Source organism: Ambystoma mexicanum, chromosome 1p, assembly GCF_040938575.1.
Source record: "Ambystoma mexicanum isolate Mex_15411 chromosome 1p, UKY_AmexF1_1, whole genome shotgun sequence".
NCBI lineage: Eukaryota > Metazoa > Chordata > Amphibia > Caudata > Ambystomatidae > Ambystoma > Ambystoma mexicanum.
Genome location: NC_090921.1, coordinates 263343904 through 263358559, shown reverse-complemented (window position 1 = coordinate 263358559; position 14656 = coordinate 263343904).

Sequence of the window (14656 nt, the reverse complement as noted above, 5' to 3'; positions counted from 1 at the left end):
AAAAGGCGCCAAAATGTCTCTGTAGCCACTGTAGAAAGACTGTGAGAGACTGCCACAGACTGCCCACTCTCACACCACTCCGCTCCGCTTCGCTGTTACCTTCTGATTTTGAAGGAAAAAGGCGCCAAAATGTCTCTGTAGCCACTGTAGAAAGACTGTGAGAGACTGCCACAGACTGCCCACTCTCACACCACTCCGCTCCGCTTCGCTGTTACCTTCTGATTTTGAAGGAAAAAGGCGCCAAAATGTCTCTGTAGCCACTGTAGAAAGACTGTGAGAGACTGCCACAGACTGCCCACTCTCACACCACTCCGCTCCGCTTCGCTGTTACCTTCTGATTTTGAAGGAAAAAGGCGCCAAAATGTCTCTGTAGCCACTGTAGAAAGACTGTGAGAGACTGCCACAGACTGCCCACTCTCACACCACTCCGGAAGCAATAGACATGCATGTCACGTGGCCATTAGGCGGTGCGCTGCCAGAACCAAAATGAATGCACGTCACATGGCCATTAGTAGGGGTGTTTGTTTTTTCTAAATACGGTTCGCTCTCCGTGGGTGCCCAGAAGCGATACAGAACTCTCCCCCATGTGGCACTCCGAGGAAAATGTGGGAGTGTGCGTTTGTTTTGGTCTTTTGCATTTCTGACCACCATTTGCGACCATCTATCTGTTCCTTCGTTTTAGAACATGTCTTTCAGACTGAATGGTTAGAGTGGGGGTTCGCCAATGCGAGATTGTGGGTTCAAGGTCAGGCATTGGCCTGACAATACTCACATGTGATTAGTACATTTTGAGCTGATAGGAAATAATGTTCGTGCTCCTGGGCTAAACAATAGGTCAGTTTAGGAGCGAAGGACATCTGTGGAGGAATGTTGGGGCCAACCTATTGTTTTGCATTAACACGACCTGTATTATTTGAGCTGTCACAGGTAGAACGCTCTAGAGAAAGAACGGAAAGGGCCGTGTCAGGGTGCTCTCTGGTGTACACGACACAGGATCACAGCAGGAGTATCTTGCTAAGGATTCTGCACCCCCTCGAGAAGGAAGGTGCAGCATCACTTCAAGAGCGGGGTGCATGGGATTGGCATGACCTGTGCGGAGAGGGGGGGAACTGGTTAGCACTTCGGGGGTGCTGGAACATGCAGGCCAGTGTTAGAAAGAGACTTGCAATCCATGCCTGGGGATGAAGCACAGGAATGTGTTCCTGCCTCGCAGTCCATTCGCCCTACAGACGCATTGGAAGGGCTGGGGGAATGTGATTGGCAGGACTTGAGCCAAGAGGGAATGAACTGGTGGACACTTTTGGTAGGTACTGAAACTTGCATGCCGGTGTTAGCAAACGATTAGATGTGGCGCAGAGCCAGTTAACCTCAGAGGAGGTGCCTGTCAACACAGCAGGGCAATGGTGTAAAACACAGGATGTTTCTAACTCGTGTTTTCACAGCGGTAAATCACACTGGCATACATAGGAGGAAAGTGTTGAGATGGGCCTTTTGGGTAAGACTAATCACTATGGAGCCCCAACTGACATAAACAGCTTTACTGGGTTCACAGGCTTAGGTAAGTACATTAGGAGGTAAGTACAATACATATAGGTCAAATTCAAACTAAGAGAGAAGCATAGTATATAACGAGAGAAGCATCCACCGGTCCCCCTGTGCTCAAGCTCCAGATCCCAACTGCCTCTGGTGGAATCCCCAGGAGCCTTGCATCATAACATTCTATAAAGACCCAACACTCCATGCTCAGACACACACAAGTTACAGCCAGCTCAGGTAGATCACAACACATCTCCCCCCTTTATATAACAATAAACAAATCTTTCTAAAGCCACCTACCAGGCAAACCACTCTGAGCAACAAAGCTCCCACCCCCCCCCCCCCCAGAGAACCTTAAAATAGCTAACCACATAGCTATGCCACCACCAGAACAATCCACAATCCTATAGCGGGCCTACTGTAGAACTCACACAAGGGAGCCAGCCTAACCCAAAACAAGCCAAACACACACCTATATCCATCATGCTCCGTCCACCATCAGCTAATAGTGCCAAAACCCGATACAGGGTTCCAAACCCCACTAACAGCCTGAAGCAAACCAAAAGCTCCTCTCCCCACATTTGGCACCAACCAAAACGCCGGGCATCTGCATCCCGCAAACATTTGGCCCCACAAATGCGGGCATCTACATCCTGCTCACCATTTGGCACCACAATATCCGGGCATGGAGCTCCTGCATGCCATTGCACCATAATAGTTTGGCATCCAGATCCCACTCACCAATTGTCACCCCAAAACTGGGCATCCACAACCCGCTCACCAATTGGCATCCACAATCCGGTCACCAATTGGCATCACACACCGGGCATCCACAACCTGCTCACCAATTGGCATCACAACCGGGCATCCACAACCCGCACATCCATTGGCACCACAACCAGGCATCCACAACCCGCACGCCAATTGGCACCACATGCCCAGCACACATCTTGCACCACCACACCACACACATTCCACCGCCACACAGCAGGGCATTAAAATATGTTAAACAAGGGTTAAGCACCACACTTGAGTCCAACATTTAAGCTTGCAAACAAATTTAAGGTTAAAACCAGACAGTGCAAAGCAGAATACAACAGAAACTTAACTTTGAAATTCAGCAAGTCACAAAGTGAGCAGAATTCACAATGAGCACACATTTGGGTACCACAATCACCACCCATGGCCTCACAACATGCCACCACCATTGCCAAACACACGTCACCTCTCAAGGCACAACCAAAATGGGGACTACCACCCCCAAATGGCATTTGGACACCATATCCTGCACCCAACATAAACTGCATCTAAATTGAAACCAATGAAGATTCCCCCTGCTAATAGCGCAGGGAGCTCTTGATTCTATTAAAGACAAGGAGGCGAGCATTAAGCTTTCATCTTCTTTATTTTCTACTCTCCAGCAGTTTAAACAAATATAACTTTGTAAACTTTCAATTGAAATCTTTTTTGAATTTTTTTTTTAAACAAACTTCAAATCCCATCAATCCCGTAGTCCCTAGTCTCTGGCCATGTGACCTAGTCCTTCCTGTTCCTCTGTCCTTCCTCTTTGACTGCTTGAAGTGTCCTCTCTCTTTAACTGCGCACCCAACTGCTGAACTTGTGCTGAACTTCCTGCATTGGTCTGGCTTGATTTCTCCCATACGAACTTGCAAGTTTGTTCCAGGCGACCTGATCTGATTAGGGCTTTCAGCTGTTCTTTTGGTCATCCCCTAAAGTCAATAAGAAACAAAATTGTGTATGTTAGGGCAGGAATTCACACCCTATTCTGGAAGAAATAGCCATGTTAATTATCAACAGTACTTCACATCGTTTATTTCATCATTGCATTCATTGTGTATTCGGGACGGGAATTTAATGCTCGCCTCCTTGTCTTTAATAGAATCAAGAGCTCCCTGCGCTATTAGCAGGGGGAATCTTCATTCTATGTCAAGACGGAGGCGAGCATTAAGCTTGTTCAAAGCTTCTTACTACTACTTCTGCCATTGCATTAATAGGTCGGTAGTAAAACGTTCTGAATGTCGTATCACTAGCCCAGTCTGCGGCTTTCATGATGTCTTGTAATGTTGCGCCTAGTCCTAGTGCTTTCGAGGCCATCGCTCCTCTAACTGAGTGTGCCCCGAATCTTGTCATGTCTACGCCTGCTAAACTCATGATGTTTCTGACCCAACGTGCTATGGTGGCTGTTGCTACTCCTCTGTGTGGCTTCTGCGCACACTTAATAACTGAGTTGTTCCTGACGGTCTTCGTTCGGCTTTTTTATTTTCGTATTCCTTTATACATGCCGCTACGCACCATTTCGGGTGCTCTTGCATGTACAGGTACGTGATAGTGCTAGAGTCAGTTCTAGTTCTTTTGGCTAAGCTGAACGTCACGCCTTACAGTCCGTACGTTCTCCTATTCACTTCTAAGACTCTCACATCTGCTACTCTCCTGCATGACACCATGCATAATAGCATGGCCAGTTTTTCGGACAGCTGTCCTAGGGACAAATACTTGTTATCGGGCCAGTCCGCAAATAGTTTCAATACTACTGCTACGTCCCATAAAGATTCATATCTCGGCTGCGGTGGTTTACTGAACCTTATTCCTCTTAGCAGTCGTATTACTGCTACGTTTTCTCCCACCGGTACTCCTTCCACGGATAGGTGACCTGCTGAGATCGCAGATCTGTATACCCCTATTGTTCTGTATGCCTTGCCGTCCTGGAGGAGTTCCGCTAGGAAATTCAAGATCTCAACTAGAGGGGCAGAAACGGGATGAATATTTCTCCTTCTGCACCACGTCGACCACTTGTTCCAAGCTGCGTCGTAGCTCCTTCGAGTTGATGGAGTCCATGACTCGGCGATGAGGCTTGCAGCTTGTGGCGAAATGCCCGGGAGATTCCAGTGTCTCCTGCTATCCTGCATGCCATCAATGGCAGTGTCCCCTTCACTCTCAGAGGGTGAGATGACCCAGCTGGGTCCGTGAGGAGGCGTTCTCCTTGGGGCAAGATTCTCGGGTAATCTACTAATAGCTCCATGAGTGCTGGGATCCATACTTGTGATTTCCAGATCGGAGCCACTACTATCAGGTTCGCTGTCTCTCTGCGTACCTTTGCTAGTACTCGGTTCATCATTATGAATGGGGGAAAAGCGTAAAGTGTCTGCTCCCTCCAATCTTGTAGGAAAGCGTCCACTCCGGCTGCCGTTGGGTCCAATCTCCAACTGAAGAACCTCTCTTTCTGAGCGTTCAGCCTGGACGCAAACAGATCTGTGTATATTGGGCCCCAGATCTTTTCCAGTTTCTGAAAAATCATCCGGTCCAGCATCCTGTCGCAGGAGTCTGAGAGATGTTTGGAGTTCCAGTCCGCTACTACATTCAACGAACCTGGTAAGTATTCGGCTACTACCGAAATCCCTGATTCTAGGCAGGAATGCCAGAAATCCTTGGCTATATTCCACCAGTAATTTGGATCTTGTTCCTCCTAGATGGTTGATGTATTTGACTGCCGAAATGTTGTCCATTTTTAGTAGAATACAGGAGTTCACTTTCCCTTTCATAAATGCCCTGATCGCAAAGGATCCGGCTAGTAACTCCAGGCAGTTTATGTGTAATTGGAGTTCCGATGCGCTCCATCTCCCTCCTTTCTGGAGATCCCCGCAACGGGCTCCCCAGCCTGCTCTGCTGGTATCTGATTCTATTATAAGGTCTGGGCGGTCGCCGAAGATGGCTCTCCCGTTCCAGGCCTCCATGTTCGCTAACCACCATTCCAACTCTGTTCTGGACTCTTGATCCAAGTAGTGGTGGTAGTGTAGGCCTTGTTGAAGATGTCGTATCTTCAGCCTCTGAAGGGCTTGGTAGTGTAATGGTCCTGGGAAAATTGCTTGTATTGATGCCGCTAGTAAGTCTACTACTCTCGCTATGGTGTGGAGTGATATGCTCGTTTTGCTGAGACATGCCCTTATTTCTCTCTTCATGTCTCTGATCTTTTTGTTTGGGAGTTCCAATGTCGCCAACTTGGTGTTTATAACAAACCCCAGGAATTCTATCCTCCTCGCCGGAGTCATCTCCGACTACTTTCGGTTCACTAGGAAACCTAACAAGGTTAATAGGTATACTACCCAGTCGGTCTGGTAGACTAGGGTCTCTCTGCTGTTGGCCATCAGTAGGATGTCGTCTAGATATATAATCAAGCAAATTCCTTTTCCTCTGATCAATGCGGCTACAGGCTTCATCACTTTCGAGAATGCCCATGGCGCTGAGGAGAGCCCGAATGGCAACGTTGCGAACTGCCATAATTGCCCGTCCCAGTCGAATGCTAGGAATGGACGGAAATCCCTCTGTACAGGAATCGTAAGATAAGCGTCTTTCAAGTCTATCCTCGCCAGCCAGTCGTTCTGTCTGAGCGTATCTCTGAGCTGGTGGATTCCTTCCATTTTGAAGTGGTTGTAGGCCACCCAGCTGTTCATGTGTCTTAGATTTATCACTGGTCTCACTTTGTCTTTTCGGTGAACCAGGAAGGAACATGTTGCTCACAAATCTTGGCGGCGTTCTGCATGGTCCGATCGCCCGTTTCTCTGCTAGGCTTTGCAATTCTGTGTCTAGCAGCTCTTTCTCGGTCAGTGTCGTGACTACGTGGCGCGGTGCTTGGTCCTGAACGGGAGTCTCTGTGAATTCTATACACATGCCTTTCACTGTTTGACGGACCCTAGCGTCACTGGAAAGCGAGTGCCAGTTTTCCCAGAATATAGCTGTCTTCCCCCCTACTGGCGGATATGTAAAATTTCTCACCTGTGGGGAAGTTTTGTCCTCTTCCCTGTCCTCTGCCCCGTCTTCCTCTAGGGAAGCGGCCTCTTGGGGGAAAAATGGTATCAGGATGCCTGGATTCCCAGTATTGGTTTCTATTGTTCTGAGGCCTTCTAGATGCTTGGTACCGACCGGTCGAGCGACCTCTGTAGCGACCGGTCCCGCCAAAAACTCTCCCTGGGAAAATCTTCATCGAAGCCTGTGCTTTCTCCAGGGAGGTGAAGGTCCCTACGAACCTCCCCATCTCCTTACCAAATGTCTCTCTGAACAACAGGCTCTGAGCTGCCTCGCCGGCTTCGTATGACGACAGATCTCCTAGTTTACGGTCAATTTTCAAAAGGAGGCCTCTCCTGCGCTAAGATGAAATCGCGCAGTTTGCGTTTCCTAGTATACATACGACCCGTTGGGCCCAGTTCGCTAGGACTCCTGGGTCTACCTCCTCGCCTGTATCTCTGGCTCGCTCGGCTAGGTCCATTATCTTAGCTAGAGGACCTGCTAGGTCGAGGAGTTTTTCTAGGCAATTTCTCCAGGAGCGGCTATGCCGTTCCTCTGGTCTCTGTTCGATTTGGAGACAAACAACAACATTTTAGGGTCCAATTCCAGGGCTCCCGCGACCTTGCCTGGCAGGTCTGGTCTTGGACATTCAGCCCTCAGTCTTTGTCTGACCTCTTTTTCGAGAGCTTTCCTCAATCTCTGCGTCATGTTTTTCGCCACTCTCGGCGATGGTACCCACTCCGAGGATCTCGGATTTCTGATCTCTTCCGGTTGGAACATATCTGCCATTTCATCTTCTAAGTGGTGGAGTTTTCGTTGCCTTTTCTTCGGCGGAGTCTGTCTCCCCTCATCCCCTTAATTATCTGCATCCGCTTGAGTGGATGTGGGGGATATCGGTGCTTCCTCGTCTGGGAAGCCTTCTGGGGGTTCCTCCTCTGTACAACCCATATTGTCTTCCCCTGGGTAGGGGGTCCGGAGGCTCGGCACCTGAGAATCTTTAATGAGCGCTTCCTTTAGTCTGAGGAACGCGTCCGTAGCCTCTGGGGCTCCTGTACCCGCCCCTGTCGGTTGGCCTGGGGGGTCAGAAGAGTCTTTGCTCTTCCGGGCCCTGTTACACCCCTTAGGGTCGTTAAACGTTGCCCTTGTGGACGCGCTTTCTTCCTGCTTGGTGCGTTCTTCCTTCTGGCTCAGGAATAGCTCTATGGTATCTAGCCTTTCTTGTAAAGGCCGCACTCCTTGGGCTACTGCCTCTGTCAGTGAATCTCCCAGCACTTCTTTGAAGCTATAGGCTAGGTCTTTTTGGTAGACTGCCTCCTGCTCCTCTTCGCTCCACTCGAAGTTTGACATTTTGCTGGCCGGTGCCTGAATCAATACCTGTCTAGGTGTAGTGGCGCGTACACTGATTCACTTTGCTTGAGGCTGCACCTTCCTTATAGAGCATGTATGTTTGCAGGATATATCGTTCATATTCTGACTGGTAATACTCTCTAATCGTGCGGCTCCGCTGTCTAAAGCCCCACCCCCACGCAGGAGGGGGTCGTTGCTAAGCACGCTGTGCCTCCTATTGGTGTATTCGCTGCACGTGGCCGTCTTCGTGAGAGGTGGGGGCTGTTCCTCTGCTCGGCCCGCGGGAAGTCTCCCGCCTGCGTAGAGCTCCACCCTTCCAAGGGTGGGGGCTGCATACTCGCACTCCGCTAGGGGGTTCAGCAGGCCCCTGAGGTGTCGTGCATTACGACACGGGGCCTCCGAATCTCTCTACTGCTTTAAATACTAAATCACCAACGCTTGCGCGCTCTACTATACATGTTTATTCTCACACTGTCTACGGTGTACAATTCCATATACGTTAATGATATAAAACACGTTCTGTTAAGCGAACATTACGGAGCTAAGATAAACTGGTACTTTTCTTGTGGAGAGCAGGAAAAGAAGAGGAAGGACAGAGAAACAGGAAGGACTAGGTCACATGGCCAGAGACTAGGGGACTACAGGATTGATGGGATTTGAAGTTTGTTTAAAAAAATAAAATAAATAAAAAAAGATTTAAATTGAAAGTTTACTAAGTTATATTTGTTGAAACTGCTGGAGAGTAGAAAATAAAGAAGATGAAAGCTTAATGCTTGCCTCCTTCTTGACATAGAACTTTCATTCACACTGCAAAATACTATTGTGTTAACCACACAAAACAATAACCAGCTATGGAGCCAAACAGACCCTGCAGCACATTACACAGCAGATCTAGCACACAGCTCACAAAGTATTCCAGCCTCTCCATCAGCAGCCACTCGTCAGCACACAGCGCACAATAACATCATCAACTCCACACGACAGCTGTGCAGCATGTGAAAACTAAGAAAACATTGCAGAAATTCAAACATCATGAAATGGAACAGGAATCGCAATACATTACTTATCTGCATTTCATTCCAAAATACCAATCATTGAATCAAAAAGCAAACATCACCAGAGGAAGAAACATTGCAGACATTAGCTGGAAAAAAAATAATTTGCAGGACACGTCGCAGTCAAACACCAGAAGATGTGACAGGATCCGTAATTCATAACGCATCACTGATGATCTGATCGAGAAAAAAAACAGACTTAAAAATCACCTACGTCACCAATGTTAAAAGTGCATTGCAATGTACTTTAATATCAATTCCTCGTGATAAGCCGATGCGTACTTCTGACTATTCCAGTAGACGCTTGGAGCATGTTGAAACACAATGGAGGGTCCTTTACTCCAAACTCTGCTCCCACAATGTAGTGCATACAATTGTTCCAGTTCTAAGGAACGTTGCTCCAGCATTCGCTCAGCAGGCAGCCATCGCTGATACCCCATGGAGTGGAGTGACGTCATTACTGTGCAGAGCGCAGCCACGAACACAGCACCCCGGACCAACCGTCAACCGTGCCTCACAGGTCCATGGTAACATTTTTAAACAGCCAAAAATGCTGCGTGCCCCCTATCCTGATGTACGTTCACAACGCAGATGCATGCCAACAAAGTTCACTCAAACACTCCGCCATAATCACTGTGGAATTTTCACTTTGGCATTCCTTATGATGATATGGCAACTTTACCGTAAATCATATTTAAGCTTGCCCCAGCCTCATTGAAAGCTGTCACTTCAACCCTGCCCAACACCAGCCTCTCTTTATCATGGACACGAAGAGCCACAGCACAAAAAGGATGACCGCTTCCTTTACGGTGCTCTGCACTGCCCCCACAGATGGTCTCCAGGTCTCCCTCACTGCTCAAAGTCACACAAAACAGGGGCACGCTCACCTTAGGGCCATTAAAGGACACCTCAGGGCCGGGGAGGGACCGGTGGATGCCTCTGTTTTCACTGCTTTCCAGTGGATGCTGCCCTTCTGGACATTTTCCTTTCCACCTCTTGCCCTCTCGTTTCAGCTTGCTTAATCCTTTACTACTTTTCTGTACGGTACTTACTCCTTTACTCTCTACGTGCCTTCCTTTAATTTCCAAGATCCTCGTCGCCAGTGTTGAAATGGGCCTTTTGGGTAAGACAGATCACTATGGAGACCCAAGTGACATAAACAGCTTTCCTGGGTTCACAGACTCAGGTAAATACATTAGGAGGTAAGTACAATACATATAGGTCAAATTCAAACTAAGAGAGAAGCATAGTACATAATAAGAGAAGCATCCACCGGTCCCTCTGTGCTCAAGCTCCAGATCCCAACTGCCTCTGGTGGAATCCCCAGGAGCCTTGCATCATAACATTCTATAAAGACCCAGCACTCCATGCTCAGACACACGCAAGTTACAGCCAGCTCAGGTAGATCACAACAGAAGGCTCATTTTACTTCTGTTATTGTAGGAGGTTTTGAGATGTCTGGACATGGTCACCGGACATGTTCGCCAGCGGCGAGGGAAGCTCCAGCGGTGGCAGTGTGCACAAATTTGTTGAGGAAGCTGAGCTATGGGCACTGTTTCAGGAGAAGCTATGCAGCAATGGCAAAGGTAGGGCAGGAAAGGTGCTGGATGAGGGGCACAAGGTGCCCACCCATGAGCAAGTAGTGCATGTACAGGTTTGCCCACCCATCATGATCGACACCCCGCTGCTCACAGAGGTGCTGATGGAAGAACCACCTAAGAGCAAAAGGGCTGTGCATAAACCCCGGGGTAAGGCAGCCGCAGCAATGGTACAAGAACATATTGATTTTCAGGTTTTGAGGGGCCCCGCACAAAGCAGCAGTGAAGGGCAGCTGGGTAAGCTGCCAGCAGGCAATGAATTGGTATGTGGCACAATAACTAGGGCGTTAGAGGAAATGCTGAAGTTAATGTGAGATTTCACGCAGCCACCAAGTGGTGGAAATAGTAGTGCGAGAACAAGGAGAGTATGGAAGGATCCCCTAGGGCCTGCACGAACAAGGATGTCACAGGGGAACCAACCACCCGCTACGGTGGGACTCTCATGTTCTACGGATGGCATGGCAGCACCATTGCAGTAACAGGTTCAAACAAGAGTGGGCGAATTGATGGGGCAGGTTCAAGGGGAGAAAGGGGGATTAGCTCTGATGGTGGTCCCACAGGTCTCCCCCCGTAGCAGTCAAATGCGATGGTAAGGGGGTGGAACAGGCCCGTAGTAAGGGGACAGATGCCAGAGGTAAGCTGGTTGGATCAGGGACCATGGTACATGGTGGCACCCTTGTGATTATTGCCCCCCTGCTGCCTGGCAGGCCCACCCTGGCGTGGCATATTGCCAAGCAAGTTAAGGAGTGAATTTGGGCGATGGAGAACTTTGATATATTTTCTTTGCTATGAGTGGGGACGGCTGGGCTACTTATAATGGTTAGCAAGATGTGGACAGGAAAAGACAGAAGAGAACTAGGAATGAAGAAACAATAAGAAATTGGAACAAGGCACTCTCCTTACTGGAGAAGGTTTCCTTATGGAGAAGGTTTCCAGAGCAGGGAGCTGCATTATGGAAATATAGAAACACGATTGTCGATGAGCATAGAATGTACGGTCCAACAGGATGTGTGGATTATGACTGGGATTTTAGATCCAAGATGGCGCTGGTTACAGATATGACATGGGACCAGAAGGACTTGGAAGGTTGGGTGTACTACATTGGGGGGAGGAGGTGGTGGAGGACAGGGCCAGCCAAGTGAATGGTGATGTAGGAAAGATTCCACAGAGATCATGGTATGGGAGATATGGGCACAACCAGAGACGTAGCTGGCGGCCCTTTGGCCAAGAGACCCAGGCGCCATGGGGAAGGTAACGGGAGTGCAAGAGTGACACATAGGGCCATGGGGGAAAAGCGACAGGCGGAGCAGGAGCTTCAGACAACTCATGCAGGCTTTTTAATGGGGGGTCTTGTCACTGGTGAATGAGGTGCAGATTTACCCATGAATGTTCTAAGTGTGGGGCGGCACCCAGAGGCAAAATGTTACAGGTCTGAAGTGGGTGCTAGCATTAGAGAGCACCACAGAGCTGCGCGATAGGTTGAAATGTGAATAAGGTCCCACCCCCGTTAACAGACCAGTGCAGCAGGAATTTCTGAATGACTACCCAAGAAACAAAGAGTGCCATTTATTGTGTAGAGGATTTAGGGACATGTTCTGCATGCCCTATCTGGGATTGCTTACAGTGAGGATCGAAAAGAACCTGCCGTTAGCGGAGAAGCCGCTGGAAGTGGAAAAGGAAAAGATCAAGAAGGAGATCTCATTGGGCAGGGTGACAGGCCGCTTTACTTGCGCCCCTCTGTGCAATTTTATCATGTCCTCACTGGGCATTGTGCCCAAGAAGGAGCATGGGAATTTCAGGCTGATATATCCTCTATCTTATCCCAGGGGAATGGGATGCACTCAGGAATGAGCAGAGAGGGTGCATTGTGCACTACCTTGACGATTTCCTTTTCGTGGGCAAAAAGGGCTCCAGTGATTCCTTTCAGAGACTGATGCGTAGTGTCAGAAACCTGGGGGGCTTTCACCCATGTAATCCCCAGGGACCCAGGTGACCAGGGAAGGCCATCAATCTTGGATCCCAACCCTAGGGCAGATCAGCGAGGGAGGATCATCTGGATGAGGGATTCTTAGGGAATGTTGTGGGGAGACCTCAGGTGAGACATGGTATTTTCCAAAAGTTGAAGTAACGGATAATATGACCGAAACCTTCATGGGATATTCTAAAGCCCAGTCTTGGAAATCGGAGAAAACATCAAACCCCTATACTGAAAGGAAATCACCAAACGAAAGGAGGAAAATGAATTTAAAATCTAGGGAAAATATACTTCCTAACACTTATATCAATCCAACCTCATTTTCCTCTGACTTTCACATTTGTTGTGAAACCCAACCCTGTCAATCATCAGTCTTGCCCAAAGAGAGCGAGACAAAAGACAAAAGAGAAATGCTCTTTTCCTGTTACTCTAAAGGTTTTCATAAACATGGAAACACACCACAAAATTATCACCCCACCCCTTTTCTGGCAATCACAGATCCAACATTTCTGAACTCTTTAGAGGATACAACTCCCATCTTTCCTATGACAGTCCCAATACTGAGACGGGGAAGAAGACAGAAGCTGTGAAGATTACCCATGGCAATGTTCCGTGACGCTGTCCCTCTAACGAGGCCAGGCAGGTTCAGGCACTCAGCTATGATCGCAAACACCTGAATTTAATTGAGCACCAAACTAAGTATAAAAAGTGGAACCCAGATTCACAAGGTGAGCACCGAAAGCCAGGAAGGCGAGTTCGAGAAGAGCAGGCTGTACGGCGAGCAGCTGAGTGGAGGCCGTTGAGAATAAGGCTTGTGAGAACAGGATGCTGAGATGCTACAAGGCTGCAGGCTGAATCAGGAGAAAGAGTGACGAGGGAGCCATGTCTCCAAGGAACCGAAAGGTTCATCAAAGGAAGCCGAGAAGTCGGTTAACCTCTCCAAACTGCGTGCCAAGAGATTGCTTGTTTCCCTTGGACAGCGCTGGCGCCCAGGAAGGTCTGAGGGGCAGGTGGGAGAGATCCTAACCTTGGATAACAGAATCATGAAGGATGTAATGAAGAAAGTACAACCAGTGAGTTCAAAGTGATGAGAGCCCAGTTTGTGAAGACGCGAATGATTACAAAGTTGCACGCAGGAGTATGCGTAGGAAGCGAGACATGTTGATAGAAAGCTTTGATTGTTGTGAACTGTGATGAAACAAAGTAACTGGTCCTGTGGAATACCACATGGTCAAAAGTCTCTGTGAAATGTGAAAGTTAAACAAACTATCGCTAAGTGAAATGAAGAAACTTAATGATCGTGAACGCTGACCGGAAAGGTTATGGAAGAGAAATCTGAATGAAACAGGATCCAGAGGGGGATAGAACGAAATAGAACATTGTGATTAAATGAATGTCAACCAAGTGGAACTTGTTGGGAGTGCTAAAAGGCACGTTTGAGGAAAGAAGGAAAGAGTATAAGAAATACGATAACCAGAATGCAACAATGTCGGAGTGGTCAGGTATGGGAATGAGTGAATCTATGCCGTTTCGAAAGTCTTCGACATAATCCGCATGATGAAAGCAGGAAGTTTGGGTAAGGGAACCCCATGTATGAAGATGATGAAATGTGGTAATGTAAAATACTAAAGAGGTGAAAGTAACAAGCATTGAATCAGGCGAGGTAAGCCTGAGAGAAGTACATGCACTGTGCCGGAATAAGAATACTATCGAACTGCCTTTTTGTGAACTGTTTGGAACGAACTGGCCTTTTGAGGATCCCAACTGACTTAAGTTTGGGGAAGGGAGTTGAGAAGAAGCTCCTTGGTCATCCTGATATTCTTTTGAGACACTTTTATATACTTTATCCTATACCCTACACATTGTTAAGTTAGAAAGTGATGGCAAGCATAGGTTTGACACAGACAGTTTCTTTAATTTTGACAGGCAGTCTTTTTGACTATTCTTTCTTCTTTATTTTAATGGTCGAGACTAGTGCCATTTAGGAAAAGGGCAAGATAGGCATTCTTCAAACCCCTTTTTTTTTTTTATATAAATAAACGTTTTCAAAACATATATATCCTTGTGTCTGTGTCTACCTCTGAGCACCATGCCTTTCTCACAGTAGGATGGGCATCCCATTGGCGCCGGAGAAAATACAGGGCCCCACCGAGGTAATAACATTTCTGGGCATTAAATGTACATGGCAATGGGCACCTGCAGGCTGCCTGCTGACAAGTTGAAGCGGCAGATCACTGAGATTGAGAACAGGTCCACCTTGGAGAAGGGGCAGCAATTGTTGGATGAATTAAACTTTGCTTCCAGGGTCATTCTGGTGGGGAGGGTGCTTGTGTGAATGTTGGCGA